Source organism: Lineus longissimus, chromosome 14, assembly GCF_910592395.1.
Source record: "Lineus longissimus chromosome 14, tnLinLong1.2, whole genome shotgun sequence".
In the NCBI taxonomy this organism is placed as follows: domain Eukaryota; kingdom Metazoa; phylum Nemertea; class Pilidiophora; order Heteronemertea; family Lineidae; genus Lineus; species Lineus longissimus.
The window spans coordinates 317,801-336,492 of NC_088321.1; the positions used below are offsets into that span (position 1 = coordinate 317,801).

The 18,692-nt window shown below is 43.7% G+C and overlaps 1 protein-coding gene across 1 annotated transcript in view; it reads left to right on the forward strand.

Annotated features, from left to right (window-relative positions):
• The first annotated feature begins 1,908 nt into the window (after positions 1 to 1,908).
• Positions 1,909 to 18,692, forward strand: part of LOC135498844 (uncharacterized) — a 62,155-nt gene continuing 45,371 nt past the window's right edge. The window contains exon 1 of the mRNA XM_064789326.1: positions 1,909 to 2,267. The gene's annotated coding sequence lies outside the window, so the exon portion shown is untranslated. The remainder of the gene's footprint in view (positions 2,268 to 18,692) is intronic.

Sequence of the window (18,692 nt, forward strand, 5' to 3'; positions counted from 1 at the left end):
GAAATTGCCCGATTGTTTCCGATCATTACCGACGATAATGTGCCGGTGCCGGTGATGCCGACGCTGTTTCATGCCGTCATCCCCAAAGAAACCAATGGCATCCTTAACCTTCACGAAATAAAACAGTGCTCTCCGGCATGCACCGGTGTCTAGTTTTGGTGAGCAATCACGTGCTTTCGTATGGCAGCCACGTTTCGCTCGAGACCGAGACCTCCTCATCTCTGACGGTAGATTAGCGCGGATCCAGCAGTGATGTGACGAGGCTTTGACTTTGGTGGATTTTAGGAGAAGTCCGGCACTCAGAGGATGCAAGATCAGGAGAACGGCATCCTGAACCGCAGACCAACACTCGCATCGCCACTGTCGACCGAGGCACGAGGGGAGGAGGATACGACTGATCTCTGGATTTTCGAGGGTGGGAACGTGGTTGCTTGTATTCAGTAGCGTGTTCGGTTTTTGGGTACCGCACGCAATTTAGGCGAGTTTCGGACCCTTACACACAGACGAAGTACGAAGTACCTTAGACGATCCCCCCCCCCCCAATGCATATGAAACCTTGGGAGATCTAGGTAAATCTCTATCAATGATATCTTTCATAAACAGGTATATTCATAGGTCAAAAGAATATCGCCTCTATTGACCACTGCCGTGTTACATTCACTGTAGTAAACGTGGTCCCGATCGTCTTCTTCCAACTTGTCTCTTTTCTATAATGATAATGACAAATCTGCTAAGCCATAAAAGAGAAAGCGCTAGAGGTAATTGACGTGCACTGGATTAACTATTGCCAAACTCCGAAATGATCCGTCACTCAGGATGGATTGTCTGCTGCTGGGATTTAATTGGTTTTATCCTGGGCCACGTTTTGACAACACGAAAGATTGTATATGTACGGCGAGAGTTTCAGCAACAGCGATAGACACAACGGAATGGTAATCCGTTCATATAACATGTAGGTCATCTATTATTTCGTTTCATATGGATTTTATGGGACGACCGTCTGACATATCGAATGCGGATACGTCTTACCAAAAGCGCCGCGCAAACGAACCATTTTTTGTAGCTGCGACAATATTGCAGGTCGCAACGGTCGCAGATTCCTGCCTCAGGTACCTGCGAAGGGACCAGTGCAGACGGAAGAATATTGTCGCATGTCGTTATGGTCGCAGGAAGCAGCGACGAAAATTACTCCCTTGCGGGAAGTTCATCACTGTGAACACTGCATGGATCGTTCTAGTGCAAGCACTTGACCGTCTCCATTGTTATTGAGGATGGGCCAAGTTTCCTCGTCAGGTGATTGACCACTGCAGCGCAATTGACCGATCTTAATAAGATCAGGTTATAGATATCGCTGGCATGAGAATGTGCACTTGTTGCATAACAACGAACTGTTAAAATAAAGGACATCCTTCTGGCCAATTGGAATAGGCTCGATGCGCTACGCTACGCTCGCTCCACTACACACGAGAGATAGTCTGGTCGATCTATCACCTGGCGGCCTAAATGTGAACCAATGTCGACTTCCTCGCGGTTGGATATCGAATTGACACCGACGCACGTGAATTCCGTGATGGTAGGACATTCAAATTAAACTCACGACTGAGTTGACTGTTTATCAGTAGGTCAACTCTGGTGTCACAAGTCGGGATTTTTAGCAACACCATCTTGACTTAAAGTTGTAATAGACGCTACTTTGCCGGTTTTCGTGCGCCTATTTCAATAGGCCTGTTACACATAAGGTATGCCTTTATTAGGGAGTTTTCGCATATTTCCCGGGACGCCAACGTGAACGCCCATCTCATTGTTTGGCCACGTGATATAATGAAGATGAACAATGGGATAGCCGTTCACGGCGGACGCTTCGGGGGCTCTGCGAAAACTCCCTATGCATTGTATGACAGGAGCTCTTCACCCAGCTGATTAGCGTCTCCACGTGGATGTTGACTCTATTGTCTTTTTGACAACGTATCTGTACATGACATAGGGTCTGAGGATAGAGCGACAGTAGATGGGTTTCCCCGCCACTATCGATAAGATGATGTCACTAATGAAAGGCTAACATTTCGTAACATCATAAATGGATCATTTCGTTCCTTACTGCGAATTCAAACTGGATGATTTCGGAAATGCCACGCTGCGCTGGAAGATGACTATCGTTGCCTCGTGTATGTGGCCGTTCTTTCTAAACATTTGGATACGGCGAATGGTTTGTTCGCTTGGAACGATACATCTACGGATTTCACTGAGGATGTACAACACGGAATAAGGTAGGATAATATTTTCACTCGAAATGGATCCGTGGAGAAGTACTTGTTTGAAGGGAGGGAAAGATGACCAGATAATATGGGGTGGGGGCGAAATGGGGGTGGGGCGAAATGTCTCACGATCCTGCTTTTATGTGTTTCGGCAATCAGGACAAAGCGTGACAAAGGAACAATCACGTTTTATCGTGGTGGCTCCGACTGTCATAGGTACAAATAGCGTCGGGTACACATCGAGGCCAGAGAGATCAGTGCTAGTCATTTGGAATGGATTTCATTTAAAATGTGGTAATGCAAAGACAAATTGACCAAACTGTTTGTATCTTTAAAAATAAGCAACGTCAACATATCACTTTAATTTCTTCGGTTTATCATCAGGTTGGTCTCCAAATACATTCTTATATTTTTCAAAATGCCTTCGAACTCGTCCATGATAAACAGCCGAATGTGACTTCTTGAAGGAGTCTGTAAATCATCCTGCCTCTTAGCGAATTAAAATGTGCTCAAGATGAAATGACTGCAATCATAATCCGATGATAGCTCGGTGGTGGCGAGCCTCACACGGTGGTTGGCGACCAATCACCATAAGAGTGTGCGTACGCCGTAGGCAAAGGGGGTCGGATGACCTCCATTTGGGGAACGATCTTTCCCAAGTAATAAAACACCCCGGCCCTCCTTCGGTCAAAACGACCATCTCTGTAGAAATTCCCTGGCTACGTCTGTACAGCGCGATAAAGTAATTTGGTAAAATTATTATGAGGTCAATCCAATTCTCGTTGATTGCTCCCGGACACTCTATTCAAGGACATTTCAACCTTCTACACCTGTCACAAAACCGTTATAGATCATCAAGACTATATCATGAAATTAAATACTTCTGCCTAATGCTTGTAGAGAAAGTGCTATATCATTGATAACGCGTCATACAGCCTACGCTTTTATCTCGGAAGAAAATGGGATTCGGTTCCTCAAATGCAATTAAAGGATTGTGTTTTGTAGCGGGAAATACTGTAATAGCAGCGACCGGGAAAGGAGAGAGGAATTTAAACAGAATTGAAATCATGGGTAAAGAAAGACGCTTCATGTACGCAATACGAAGTTTTAATGTGTTGAAGTGAATTTCGCACCTCTATTTCCCGCGCCAAGTCGGTATCAAAGCAATCGGTGCATTGAGTCATGAGTATGGAATTCCCATACACGAGTTTCTGAATGACACCCGATTGTTTAGATGTTAAACAGGTCGAATCCAGCTAGCTATCAGCGCCGGAGTTTTAATCAGGGTATGAGAAGGGGTTTCGTGGGCGGTGAAAGCGTAAAGGTATAGACTAAACGCTGATCGCGCGAAATTCATTTTAAATGAGAACCTCAAAAGTAGTATGGATACGTATGCGGTTTGGTAACTTGACTAGACTCTCTCAGACATGAAGGCATTGAGCATTTGCCTTTATAGATATTCCTGCCAACACTATATGCATCCCTGAGAAACATTTCAGCGAAAGAAAAAACCCTTTGAACCTTTTCAGAATCTCAAAAACCTGTAGTTTTTTTTTTATTTCTCTAAAACGCCCAAAGGGGTTATTATTCGTGTGACGCCAAAGAGGATTTTTCAAACGCTAAAAATGTTTTTACTTCTGAGAGTGTATGGTTAAAAGTAATTAAGGATCTCCTTGAAATGTACAACATCACCGTGTCACGCAGTACATCATAATTATTTACAATCGAGACGACCGCTTTATCATGGCGCTCAGCCGTATGCAAATTACAACAATAAATTCACGAGAATTATACTAAGTGTCAAAATTCGATTATAAATGTGATTAATAGCTTGAAGGTGACAGCCACACTCTTAAAGCTTATTGTGCGGTGGGTGTTGGCTTCAGTGTCTTCGATTGGGTTTACATAAAGTTCACGATGTCATTTGTAACATGTCACTTACGACACCTACGTCATTTCCAAAGAGAGGGTTACATTAGATTCACGACGTCACCTTGACCCTCATTATATATGTTAATGTGCCCTGACCTCGCAGCGAAAAGAATTTAGGCCAAGCGCAATACACGGTCTATCGTCTTCCAACAAAGCCCGCTCGCACCTCGGCCTAAATTCCCATTGTTCTACTGTCTTATCAATGGGTTATCAGGGTAAATTTGGATAACACTGTACGTCCCCCACGATGGCAGCTTTCGTGGGGTCGATGTCGAAACTGGATGATAAACGACACAGATCCTTCAGAAAGAAGAAATTGATCAACAACCTTTTCACGCGCAATTGAAACTGCTAAAAAACCATCACAAGTCGTGTTCAAAAGCGGGTTTACAACCCCATTAATGTAGTCATGAATAAGAGAGCACTTCTTCCCCAAAGGAACGCTGCTACATCACTTATCCTGACAGCCTAACTGCCTTTTTGAGTCAAATGCGCAGCAGCTTTGCCGAGTGTGTCAGCGACTAATCTTCCGCGTCTCTTAGGATTTGCTGCCGAGTGTGGAAAATCTGCGTCGTTATCTATGTATCATGGGCCATGTCTTAAAGTTGTATTTCTTTCGTAAGACTCTCGACACCATTCATACATGATGTATTCACACATGATCTACAATGAGTATTTTATCACGAAAACATTGTAATTCCACTAAATTTTGCGCCCTATGCATTATTTTCGCGAAAATTTATCTAATAAAAAATTCACACATTTTCCATTCTGAAGGAATACGACATTTCATAAGCTCGTCCAATTTTTAAAAAATCGTGATTTTTTATTCGCTAATCGAGCTTATTCGCGAAAATTTAACGCTCGGAACTATGTTGGTACTACACCAACGACTCCATTCGATTCTCTAACAACATCATCAATCCCCACTACTGTTTTGAAATTCCAATTTCGCTGCTCAATTTGCTTCTCTCCCCACGGTGAAGCCATGTCACCAACGGGCCCATCCTTCTTGGTGACAGCTGACAGTTCCGTTTAATGAGATAATCTGTCCTCCTGTGTCGATGACAAGCGGCCTGGCTGGAACGAGTCCGGCTAGAATACTACGATCTGCCGGTTGCGATTACACGGCTGAAGAGGTTGGCGCAATGTGTACCTTTGAATGCGCTTTATGGCGGTCAATATTGGCGAAGCGCTTTCCATTTTATTGCCCGTCTGTAGAAACCAGGGCGTGCACGTACTTGTAATGCGCTGCACTTGGCCATTGGAGGACAGTTGAGATCTCAACAGTATAATCTCAACTGGCCTCAAATGGCAATTAGCGGAGAGTGGCATTGGCCTCGAACCAGCGCCAACCTCCCGATCACAGGTCGGAAGCTCTTCTGTGTCACCGCGCTCCCCAAAGCTACCAACCAAAAAACGGGGAAGGCACCCAGAACATGCGTACAGTATACTCTAGTTAGTTACTTGCTATAAACAATACAATGCACAGGTCCAAGCTTTGTTCTCTAAACCTTGTGATGATATCACCCCCAGCCTCTTCACTGTGACGCCTACCGTTAGGTGACAGCACTGATTTCAAAACGTGCATCTGTGTCTCTCGCTCGACGTAGTTGCAATAGAGACCACCCAGCCACTATGACCTGGAAGAAGATCATTGCTACGATTGCCAGCTTTCATTGCGAATGACCTCTAAACCTTCTGAAGTCTTTGACCAGGGAACTAATTAACTAAAGGTTGTATGGTCAAATGCACTCATTAATCAAGTGGCTGAACACTGACATCTTGAGCTGCCGTGGCACGACATGTCATGGAGGGAAGGACCTTTCCAGGAGTCATGGAATAACCATGTTTCTCCACTCGGGACTATCTGGGTATTAAAATAGAGTTACCGAGAGGGTGTGGTCTGATGGTACCATTAGTAAACCTATTGACATGACCATTCATTGGAAAGCTCTCAGTGGACACTTTCTGACGGTACCATTTGTAAACCTATTGACCTAACCATTCATTGGAAAGCTCTTGATGAGCACTTTCTGATGGTACCATTTGTAAAGCCAAATGACATGAGCATTCGTTGCAAAGCGCGGATGGTACCCGGCATTTGTAAACTGTCGTTAACTTGGTAAGGAAATCAATGTTTGTATATAGCTCTTTATATTAGAAGTCTTGATCAGTCCACAGCCCCCAGACAATAAAGAGAGAGATTCATTTTCTCAGACATCAGTACCAAATGAAACACACGCCATCAACAATGTCGTCTACGACTTTACCCCTTCCTGTCATGTGACATTCAGAGAAGCTGACGGAAATTAAATTGGGGTTATCGGTCTGTAATGATGATGGTGCCATTCCTGCTGTGTCTGATGATAAATAAGTCGACTGGAGGTCATGACTATGGACTGTTTTAGGTTAGCAGATATCAGGGAACCTTTTATATGTCCTAGTAATTAGTCAAGAGAAGATGTCCATGACATTCTGTGCCATCTGCGCAGCCTGATATCCCAGCATTCAGTCATTCGATTGATTAACGGTATTTAGTGGTTCAACCTCAAGTTGATTAGCTTCCTCACTGAAGAAAACAACATGTTTGAATGTCGTACGTCTGGATAGCTTGGAATCATCGAATTCAATATTCAATTTAGAACAAGATTTTGTCAGATCATTTCAATTTACTTAAAAAGTTATTCCGTTCTTATACTGACGAATGATACGGTCAGAATGTATCCATCGAGAGCTTTCCAATGAAGAGTCTGACCGAATTGATCATGATCGGTTGGGTTCCGCAAATGGTCCGATTGCCTCCAGCCAATAGTTAACAACCAGATTTATTTCCAACACCCTGCTTGCCAAAGACACACAGCCCTCCTTTGTGAGGAGAATATTTGCAGAGGTATTAACGAGCATTTGAACAGGACTAGGCATGGCCTGGCATATTGGCAAGTCGTTATCGTCCCAATTAGCGAAGACAAAGGTCTTTGTACAGTGTCCTTAAAGGGTATTACGATTACATGTAATAAACCGGCGAAAGTAATCGCCAAGTAAGAATATGATCAATGTAAAGTGTGATTTGACACACTTGGTTTACATAGAGTTCGCTTTGTCGTTTGAAGAGTGGACGAGTCCTTTCCAAAGAGAGGGCTACATACGATTCACGCAGTCACGTTTCACCATCCTCTCGTGTCATCTCAGACTCATGGTCTCAAGCCAAGTCAATTAACGAACAAGTGACAAGTGATTTGGAAATCTGAACTTTGAACTCGACTCCGACAAGATTAATTTCCTCCTATGGAAATACCAAATTGTACGAACATAACCCACGCTGCTGTTGATCTTGAAGACGTCTACCAACGAAACATTAACTGTCCTCAGCAGATGCCTAGATAGACAGTTGAATTATTAATGGTTCATCTCCGCCATGCACTCATATTGGGTGTTGAATCCAATAACAGAAGTCGTAAATTCGGATGTTCAGTCAAGCTTTATCAAAACATCAGTTAGATTCAAGCAGATTAACGTTCGTTTTTACATCGTGTCATCACACCAAATACAAAGTCGTTCATTCCTGCTTCTTTCAAGTGAGTCTTTTGGACGGTATCCGAAAGGACAGAGGACATGGAAGTTGGTACTTAAGGTAGAAATCACTTCAGCTGATCCCACTTGTTGTTGCAAGTGGTGGCCATGTCCTCTGCTGCACAAGGCAATCATCCTCAGAGCACCTGGCCGATGAAAACAGCCGGCATAGCAGATGGTAGATGACATGGAAAGGTTAAGGTAGAAATCACTTCAGCTGACTCCACTGATTGCCATGTCCTCTGGCTGTACAGGACCATCATCCTTAGAACACCTAGCCGAGGAAAACAGCCGGCATAGCAGATGGTAGCTGGCATGAAAAGGTTAAGGTAGAAATCACTTCAGCTGACCCCACTGATTGCCATGTCCTCTGGCTGTAGAGGGCCATCGTCCTTAGGACACCTAGCTAATCGAGGTGCTCTGTCATCACACATCTAAGTGTTGTTACCGTTTAACATGCAACTACGATGGGTTGCTGAAGTCGCGACTGAGAGAAGACGGTTCCTTCTGTCTGCGCCTTGAGCAGATAATGGCCAACGTAAAAACGTTACCGCTAAAGAAGAAATCACTTCACCTGAGCGGTCTTATTATTACAAGAGGCGACCATGTCTCCTGGCTATACATATTCAATCATCCCGACCTGAGACCAGACACCTGGCCATCGGTCTTGTGCACTATCAGAAGTGTCTCTGTGATCGCTTCACTCAGGTTCTTGAGCCATGATTAAGAGGAAGAAGGCAAATCATTATCGTAGTAACACAACTCGGAGAGACAACTTGTTTGATTAGCAAATGACCTGATGGCATCGTTGTAGTCTTTGAGTAACCAACTTCAGGGTAAATCTTGATAATATCGACCCCAATGAAACCCCCCTCCCAGCAAACTCCAGTTCATGTAAACGACTACAAGCCAATTGCCATGTTAACAACTTCGGCCAAGATCTTGGCCTTGAAAGGGTGACTCCATTCTCAACATGAGACGATACTTCTACAGGGAGAAAAACAACAGGTAGTCGATAAAGATTCATAAAATCCACTTTGTTGACTTCTGAGATTAAGATCAAAACTTTCTTCCCGTTTTATACAGAGCCCCTTTGACAGGATCAAGGGAAGACCAGATACGTAGTGACACAAAAAAAGATGACTGACTTACTAAATCTTGTTTAATATCGATGATACAATTCTTGTGTTTACCAAATTTCTGCCAGATGTAGCCGAGAGATCAATACTCACTGTACCCAATTTTTTGTCCCGGCGTTACATACTAGTACACGAGTTAGCCCCTATTTAACCGATATACTCAACATTGCCTTCGATCTGAAGGGAGAATAAGGCCATCTGTAACAAACGGAAATTAAAGAATTTTAAATATTTCCGACTTGATTGCCTTCGACGAAGAACCTTGAAACATAAAAACATTAATTTTAGAGTTTCCCTCCGGCAAATGCTGAGCAGTTGTATTTAATCCGCTCTGCCTTTGACAAGGTTTGAAGTCAATATCAATTTCCTCTTAGGGAGGTAATTGGTTTAAATACACAGGAAATTGGTTCACTGCAAATATTGGTCTCCTTTATATATTGTGTTGGGCTGGTCATGATGAGTTTCTTTAATAAACTGAGTGAGGCACACCCACATAACGTTATTTTGCCCCTTACCTTCCAGTAAGAGAATCAGGATTAATTTAATACTCGGTCTATTGTCTTTAAACAAAGCCCGCTGGCACCTGGACCTTAATTCTAATTGTTCTGTCGTCTTAGCAAAGGGACAAATCTCGATGATAACGACCCATGGGCAACAGCTTTCAAGGTTGTCGACAGGCTTAAACCCGCAACGGCTAAAGTTTCCAGCTCATTTAGTTTGGTTTGGTTCCTGCCAGGATAATAATGACTCTGGGTGGCACCTGGCCTGGCCTTCCCCCATCCAACATTTCCAGCGTCTTCCTTAAGGTATGGCTCGAGATGGCAACCACGAGAAGCTCCGCGGTGATGCGCCTGCTCTCACTACGCAGACGCACACTGGCGCCAATTGGAAGTACACGTAATACTGAGCTGACGTCCGGCCTTATAGGTCGAGATACGAAACCCTTGAGGAGTCGCTCAAACTTCAGTCAAAACATTCGCCAAGCCTACTGCGCGATATTTCGACTTCGTTTATCTTACCATAGAACCTTCGCCTTTGGTTTAGTTTCTGAAGCAAGAAGCATTGATTGCTATCAGCGCTTGTAGATCTAGCACCTGAGAAGAAAAACCTGAGAGGCTGAAATTTGTATTCTGGTCGGTAAGCAATTGTAACCGCTCTTTATTGACGCTGGGTCTTAATAGCACAGCGAAAATAAGGAAGTCGGCCACTAAGTGAAATTGATGGTGCTTGGAGGTACATTATAGCCCATTGTATTTACTGGTACGAAAAAAACTTGAAGGTGCTCAGAATATCAACTAAGATGGTATTCGATTTCTGTTGTAATGGACGATGCTCTTGGTGTGGTCAAGTGCTGTCATTGTGAACAACTCTGTTTGGAGAATTGCTGGTCAGGTCCTTGTTGTTCAAAAGCACAAAAGGCACGTTATCTCTAACGGTAGCGTTAAGTATCCTTAAGGACACTATCTCTTTCAGTTAATCCCATTAAAATCATCTTAGACTTGACGACTCGTATTGACGAACCAGCCCTTTTGTGAATCAAATTCTGAATTTTGTAGTCTGTTGTGGCGACAGATGTGCGATGGTTCTGACGAGAGCTCCAAGATACTTCTTTGAGAGATAAAAGTTACCATTGTATCAGAGTTCCAGGGACACTTCAAATAAAACGGGGAAAGAACAGCGGCATTTCGATATCAAGTTCACCGTTATCATCGAATTCCCCAGAAGATTTAAGTAGCTATTTCAGAGCGGAACCTGAGTGCTTTTTTGTGATATGAGTCTTTGACGAGTCTCTGGTGGTTTCCGATCAGTTTATGAACCTGATGTTCTCTAAGTCTCATCGTCTCATCCGTCCCGCGGGGGACATCACAACCAAGTCAATTGGCTCTTGATATCTTCTAGGATCAATCATTTTGTATAACGATCGTGTCTGGTTTCTGCCTGGGCTTTTTTCCGTTGAATAAAGGCAAGAGAGCGTATGGGGAGAGCGTATGGGGAGAGCGTATGGGAAGAGCGTATGGGGAGAGCGTATGGGGAGAGGAATTTAAGTGCAATATCGAGTTTGTCACGTGTACTAGCAACATCAGGTCGCCTACCATTCTCCAAGCAGATCTAAGAATATTCTCTCTGCCAACACTTATTTCCACTATACCTTGAGGACCCGGATGTGTCACAGGCGCATCAATGATTCATTCTTGGACACTTTGCCTGTGATACACCTCAATCAAGCATAAGTTCAAGTCTGCTTTGAAAGTACATGTATATATTAGACTGTCATGTTATCTCTAAGTCTAATCGATGTTTGCGCGGAAAGGCGAATATTCTCGTGATCTGTCTGAATCTCACCAAACATTCGTGTCCACCTCGGATCCATTGACAGATGTTATTAAGCCGTCTCAATGCATCTATATTAGCATCCCGAGGTATACAATCAGTCACGGTCTTGGTAAATATGACTGAAAGTGTTGCTTTGATGTTAAGGCGAGTGATCTGCCTGAATGATACCAGGGGAAAATGCTAATGCGGCGGACGATTTAAGTATCCGTCCATGAATAGACCATGCTAAATCTGCAAGTGATAAGGCGAGGGAAAAAGTGGCGGAAAAGACGCTACTGGACGCCGATTCTGGGCAGGTGTGCTCTGACCGAGATCCACCCGCCAACTTTAGCGTCGAGAGGCGTCAGCTGAACGCTTCTTGTCGCCATAGTTGGCGGCTAGTGTGCTGCGGGCTTTAGGTGTGGGTCAACGGATTTGACTGAACCTTTTACCATTGGTGGGTCTTGGGACAGGATTATTACTGGTGGAATATTTTTGCGAAAAAAATGATTAGGGCAGGAATGGGACGCAAAATACGACTCATGAATCCGAGAAATCTGTCAAATCGAACCAATTTCATCATTTTAAAATCATTCTAAGCATTCGAGGCGTTATTTCGTATCTTATTGGATTTTCTTCAAGCCCTACATGTACATAATTGAATTTCTATCCGATTGGTTCTTGATAACATTGTTGTAGAGTATGAAACGTGCCAAGAGTGAATTTAATCAGATACGGATTGGGATTTCAATCCACCAGAGAAAAGTTATTATTCCGTATGATTGGGACTAAATATATTGAATCAATATAGTTTGACAGGTGGCGACTGTAGGAAACATCGTGCCGGTTTTGGCCGTTACCAGGCTCTCGTGTCCACTCTATCTGTAGCCTGTACCGTATGCCGGTTTTGGCCGTTACCAGGCTCTCGTGTCCACTCTATCTGTAGCCTGTACCGTATGCCGGTTTTGGCCGTTACCAGGCTCTCGTGTCCACTCTATCTGTAGCCTGTACCGTATGCCGGTTTTGGCCGTTACCAGGCTCTCGTGTCCACTCTATCTGTAGCCTGTACCGTATGCCGGTTTTGGCCGTTACCAGGCTCTCGTGTCCACTCTATCTGTAGCCTGTACCGTATGCCGGTTTTGGCCGTTACCAGGCTCTCGTGTCCACTCTATCTGTAGCCTGTACCGTATGCCGGTTTTGGCCGTTACCAGGCTCTCGTGTCCACTCTATCTGTAGCCTGTACCGTATGCCGGTTTTGGCCGTTACCAGGCTCTCGTGTCCACTCTATCTGTAGCCTGTACCGTATGCCGGTTTTGAACGTTACCAGACTCTCGTGTCCACTCTATCTGTAGCCTGTACCGTATGCCGGTTTTGAACGTTACCTGACTCAGTCTCTTGTTCACTCTATCCGCAGCCTGTACCATACATAACTGTCTGTCGCAATTTGCGTATACCCAAGGCGATTTTTTTTGATCAGGAGTGTTTGTGACAGGTTGTTTACAAAGACAGGTCACTGTCAGTTGCAGTCACCGTCATCGCTCAATGCTTTCACTCGTCTTGGGAAACGTTTAAAGGTTTAGCACACACTTGCCACGAACTCCAGCGTCTACATTTTAACAATGATGTTGTTGTGTAGATATACACATTCTATAACAACAAGTTTCAGCGCAATAGCATGGATAATAACTACGGCATGGAGTATTTCTATTTACTTGAACCATCAGTAAATACAATGAACACGAGCGGCACAGCCCTTTAGGTACTATCCCTACTACCCCTTCCTAAGCTGCGTGACAATCACTCAAGACGTAGTCACAACTCCACCACAATCTCCGTTAATTTGGCACGCACGTGACAGACCCTCAGATAATGGTCATATTACGTTGGTGATGCTTGTAAGCACACTGATAGTCAGCGCCTGAGAGGCTTTTGTAACCTTTACGATGTGAGTGACCACAATACGTTTCTAAAGAAGCCACACAAGGGCATGAGACACGTCTTCTCATCTCTACATTTGAAAGTAACGGCCAGTCTTGCAATGTCACAGACTCAATGGAACCATATGGAGTATGGAATATGGAGTATGGAGTATGGAACCATAGACACATTATCCCATGCCTGTTAACACAAAACGCTGAAACCATATCAAGGTTTAGATAATGGCTTCTTGACCAACGAAAGGTAATTGGTGGAACTGGTTTGTTTATCTTGGTGACTTGAGGCTGTATCGCAACCCTCACGGACAACAAATTACGAATCTTACTTCGCGACACCACAGATCACTTTGTCAGTACCGGCGTCTCAAAGTCCAAGGCGAATTCAAAGATCTCTGACTTGGTGAAACCACTGAATTACTATGTGGTCTGGTCAAACCCAAAGGTATCCGGCTCACATCACGAATCATCACGAGGACAAACTGTCATCAAAGTACACCTCAATGATCTTCCAACATACATTTGAAGTCCTTTGTTACCTTTAGCATATGCGTGCGCACAATGCATACGACAAAGCAATTAAGAAGCCTCACAGGAACAACATACATTTGAAATCTATGTAACCTTTAGCACATGCGAGACCAGAGTAAACAAGCCTCACGAGGTCAAGAATAATAATAGGTCCGCCATCCTCTTGTTCTAAATAACAGCCTATCGGTCAATATCATGGAACACGGGAGATAAAGAGAAGAAGCCATATCGATGCACAATGTCAGGTTTGTCTATACAAAGCTGAGAAACCTTATAACCAGCTCTTAATGACTTGTTTGACCACAGGCGTGAAGGCATCGTGTGTTTATCTTGATGGCTTCAGTACAATTCAAGCCATTGGTCAAGTTATAGCGAGTCACAAAACTCTTCTTCAGAATGCCTTGTTTGACCACAGCAGGGAGGCATCGTGTTTATCTTGATGGCTTCAGTTCAATTCAAGCCATTGGTCAAGTTATAGCGAGTCACAAAACTCTCCTTCATAATGCCTTCATTGACCAGAGGAGGGGAGGCATCGTGTGTTTATCTTGATGGCTTCAGTTCAATTCAAGCCATTGGTCAAGTTATAGCGAGTCACAAAACTCTTCTTCATAATGACTTGTTTGACCAGAGGAGGGGAGGCATCGTGTGTTTATCTTGATGGCTTCAGTACAATTCAAGCCATTGGTCAAGTTATAGCGAGTCACAAAACTCTTCTTCATAATGCCTTGTTTGACCACAGGAGGGGAGGCCTCGTGTGTTTATCTTGATGGCTTCAGTTCAATTCAATCCATTGGTCAAGTTATAGCGAGTCACAAAACTCTCCTTCATAATGCCTTCATTGACCATCAGATGATAGACAGCGGTATTTGTCCTGCTGATATCACTACCTTCGTTTCAGATTATTTGACCAGAGTGAACGCTGTAATAGGCGTTGACTTTTCGATGTTGACAGTATCCCGCATCTTTTTTCTCTCCCCTTTCATCTCCTGCCAACCTCTACTGGCTGCCTACAATGGTAATAGCATGGATCTCTCCGTTACGTGATCAGCTAAGCTTACAATAATATCAAAACGGATCAGTGACTTCAGTGACCATTACAATTATTGACCTGAAACATCGAGTCGCGTTGATATTGTGATATCAACTTTTTCTACTTGTGGTCTTTCATCTTTTGCTTTTATCGTCGTCTCTAGCTATTATCTTTGCATTAGATACTTGCTTTCTTTTTCGCTAATATGCCGTGCTCTACCGAGTGCACAGTCTGAAGGATCACTGACCGTATGAGGGAAAGGCGAAAGCATTCATTCAAGCTATGGAAAGCTACCCAGTCGCCTGTTACCAGTTACTCTTTTCCTCTTTTGTCAATGCAGGTCGCTACTCCTCTCTCGTCTCTATTCAGAGTCGAACGCTTCCCGCCAAAGGGATTCTAAAAGCCTTCTGATAGGAGAGATGGTCAGAGCTTTCATAAACAAGATGAATAGCCCCACGCAGTCTTGTGTTATCTGTGGTCCATACCAACTATTATCCTGTCTAGCTCTTATCTTTACTGACCATTTTTTTTCTGATACACAGAAATTCGCCAGATTCGCTTTTGATGTGGTCGATGCACGAAACGCGCCGATGTATTAATACCTTTTTTTATCAGTTGTTCGTGTTTCAATGTGTGTCCACCGATCTCATTGCCGATAAAAAAAAGAGCTTTTGCTGGCAATAACATGTTCTGAGAACCAGTGAATGGACTGACACAAGGGACATGATAGGATCACATTATTAGCAGTTGCTTTGTCAGACCAACCTTTATTCCGAATGCTTTCGTGACCACTGAAAGGTTTTTTCCAAGAGTGTTCACCAGAACAGTAGCAATGGAAGTTGACGAATTCAGACATGATCTGCGCACATGTGGGTCGACTTCGATTCGTCACTCGAACTGTGTGAGCACTGGGGCACAGACAGGGACTCGCGTTCGACTCGAGTTCCAATCGAGGTCGGCCTTGGGTGTTGCCCACGCTCGACTTAGCTTCGAAATCGACGTCACATTTCCAGACCATTAATCCTCACAAACAGAAGCATAATCCATTAAAGGTTGGACCACTTCTAATCTAATCCATTGGAGGGTTTCAACGACGTTCAAAGAAGAAGCTTTGTTTGAGGAAAACAAGTATGCGTGAACCTCTCAACAGCTATTGTCTACCATAATAATGCAAAACGTAGTACAGTGAATAACTCGTGTAACTTCCCTGTGATTTGGAATGTTATAGAAAGAATCACGCCAATGAACAGAAAATGTCTATTCACACGTGAACAATAGTGTTTTTGTTGATCTTTAGCCTACTCTTCCATTCTTCTCATTTTCTCCATTATGTCTTAAGACAAAAACGGCAGTATGCCTTCTTTGTCTTCATATTGGTTATTGGTATCTTTGTGTGTTGAAAGAGCAAGGATATTGAAGCTATCGGATTCATATCTTTGTTGGAAACTTTGCAAAGATGCCTCCTACAGATAATGACTTGTCACAGTGGCTATTTCTGCCTTCTGTTCTTTGTGTCAAAATATCCCAATAAGATGCTTATTAGAGGCGATTTCGTACTGCACCTGTGCGATCATGTGATCGTTCCAATATTCTAGTAAGATTATCAGTAGAGTACTAGTCTGACTATCATACTGCTAACGCCTATTATGCTACCAGTCCCTGAGGTATATGTTCTGCTGAGAAGTATACTTTTTCTCGAAATCCATGTGATTTACGAATAAATGTGTTCGGTTGCGTGTAGAGCTGCTTCTTTTTAACCTATTGTTGTTCCAATTCGCTTTTTTTGTCTGCTGCACCAGCGATTGTCTGACACGATATTTCCATTTCTATGGAATTTCCCGAGGCGTGTCCGACATTGGGTCAATAGCCATTCTGATATGTTGGTCGTGTTATCAGATTTTTCTTCACCACGCAATACTTCCCCATCACTTGTAACTTTGTTCGACAGCGACTCGATCGAGGACAGCTGCATTCAACTCCTCATTGGGGGATGATAAGTTTAATATCTGGTGGGCAAATTGCTGGGGATTGTCAAATATTCGTTATATGGTCTAAAGGCAACTGAAATGAACGAGGTCAACTTGAATAGGGCCGCAAAAAACTACGGTCACCGCCACCAGGTGGAGCTGACTGTTACTATGTCATCGCATCGTAGTGTCGATACAAACACAAACCTTGGTGACAGCAGCAATACCCTGCTGCTTCTGAAGTGAATCCGCATCAGTAGCCTGTACTGTTGATACCTTGTACTAATGTAAGCTAAGCTTTTTTTGAGCAAACGCGATATTTTTCTTTACTCTATGTGTTCACTGTCTAATCACGACTCGGCCCAAAAGAGACACGAAGGGAACATCACGTGCTTGGTGTGAATGCTATCAACAGAGCCATTACTTACTAAGAAATCCGTTCTTTGATCCATTTTTTGCGATGCTATTGAAGAAAACTTTGCAATGTTTCCGACATCATTTCGCTGCAAGTAATTTCCCGTGCTGTGGCTAAAGCATTTTTCCCCTGAGTAATAGCTTTGGACATCAGCAAGAAGCCACTCAGCCATAACACCAAGGTATGATTGGTGATATCTTTGGCCTTTTTCGTGTTAGGCAAATGGAAATCCGTAATCTCCAAGCTTCACCATTGGTAACTGTTCGTATAGTTTACTAGCGTATATTTGGTATAACGGAGCAAATAACAACATATTATATCTTCTGTTCTTTCTAGACTTGATCGCATAAAGAGCGTAACCTCATAAAGGGAAAACAGCATGCTCTGCTAAAAGGTCCGGCCAGTTCATGCAGCTTATCTCTTCCCTGCGAAGCGGCCAGTCCCCTCTGCCTCATCCATCACTTTCCCATTGACAGCAGTATCTGAACGCAACATCCCGAATATAATGTGCACCAACCCAGGAAATCACGGGTTGATTGAGGTCGAGACATTTCGTGCACAATCAGCTCTCTTCCATCCGTTTCATCTGATTCCGCATGAACCTAATTTAATCATCCGGACTTTGATGGTAAACTCCCTTTAAGTGTTCCCCTTTCGGGGGGGGGGGGGGGCGGACTGCTACACAAGATATGAACCTATCGATCAGTGCACTTTAAATCACCATTTTTTCGCGAAATCCGCGGAAACAAAACGCCGCCAAATATTTGGGGAAAACTGTATACGACAAAGTTACTTTGCCCCTCCAAATATGATAAAGTTTGGTAACATGACAAATGTAACTTACATACTTCAATTTGTCAAAATGCAACCTTCCCCAACTCCGAATTTGTGAATTTCCGATATCTTCAGAATGATTACGCGGACGTACGGTCTATTTACATACGGGTACTCGAGCGCTAGTCTCGAGCACATAATCGGATATTTCACCGTTTGCAAGTTCTCAAGTGTCACTTGGGCGGATGTGATGAGATGATGCCTGCTACTCCGTCTGCCTTCACTTCTTCTAGATAACGTGCCGGGTTTATCTGTTTTGGCAATCCATGTTCTGGCTTGATAAAGGCCTTTGCCGGAAATTTTAAGTAATTCTGACCTAACCAACTGACTCCGTGCGTTCCTTTCTCACTAAGTCTTATCCCATCGCTTCTTCTCATATCCGCCTGAAACCGTGATAACATGGTTAGGCGGATACACGTTGTCGCCCGGCGGACTTTTGAGAATGATTCTGGCCTCACCATTTGACCTTGTTGTCCGATCCCCGCCCTTCCACTATCGCTTGCATATGTCAGTGTTGCTAGTTAAGGTTGTTTCCGCTATCATTTGCGACACTTATGTCATCGTTTCGTCTCATCCCCCGGGATAACATGATGAGGGGGTTACACACAATCACCCCTCGGACCAGTTAGGGTGATTCGGATCTGACCTCTCCTTCCTACCCCCGGCAATTCATCTTCCGCTTGCATATGTCACTCTAGCTTGTTCGGGTTGTTACCTCCATCACTGGCGATACTTATTCCATCGCTTCTTCTGATAACCAGAGGTAACA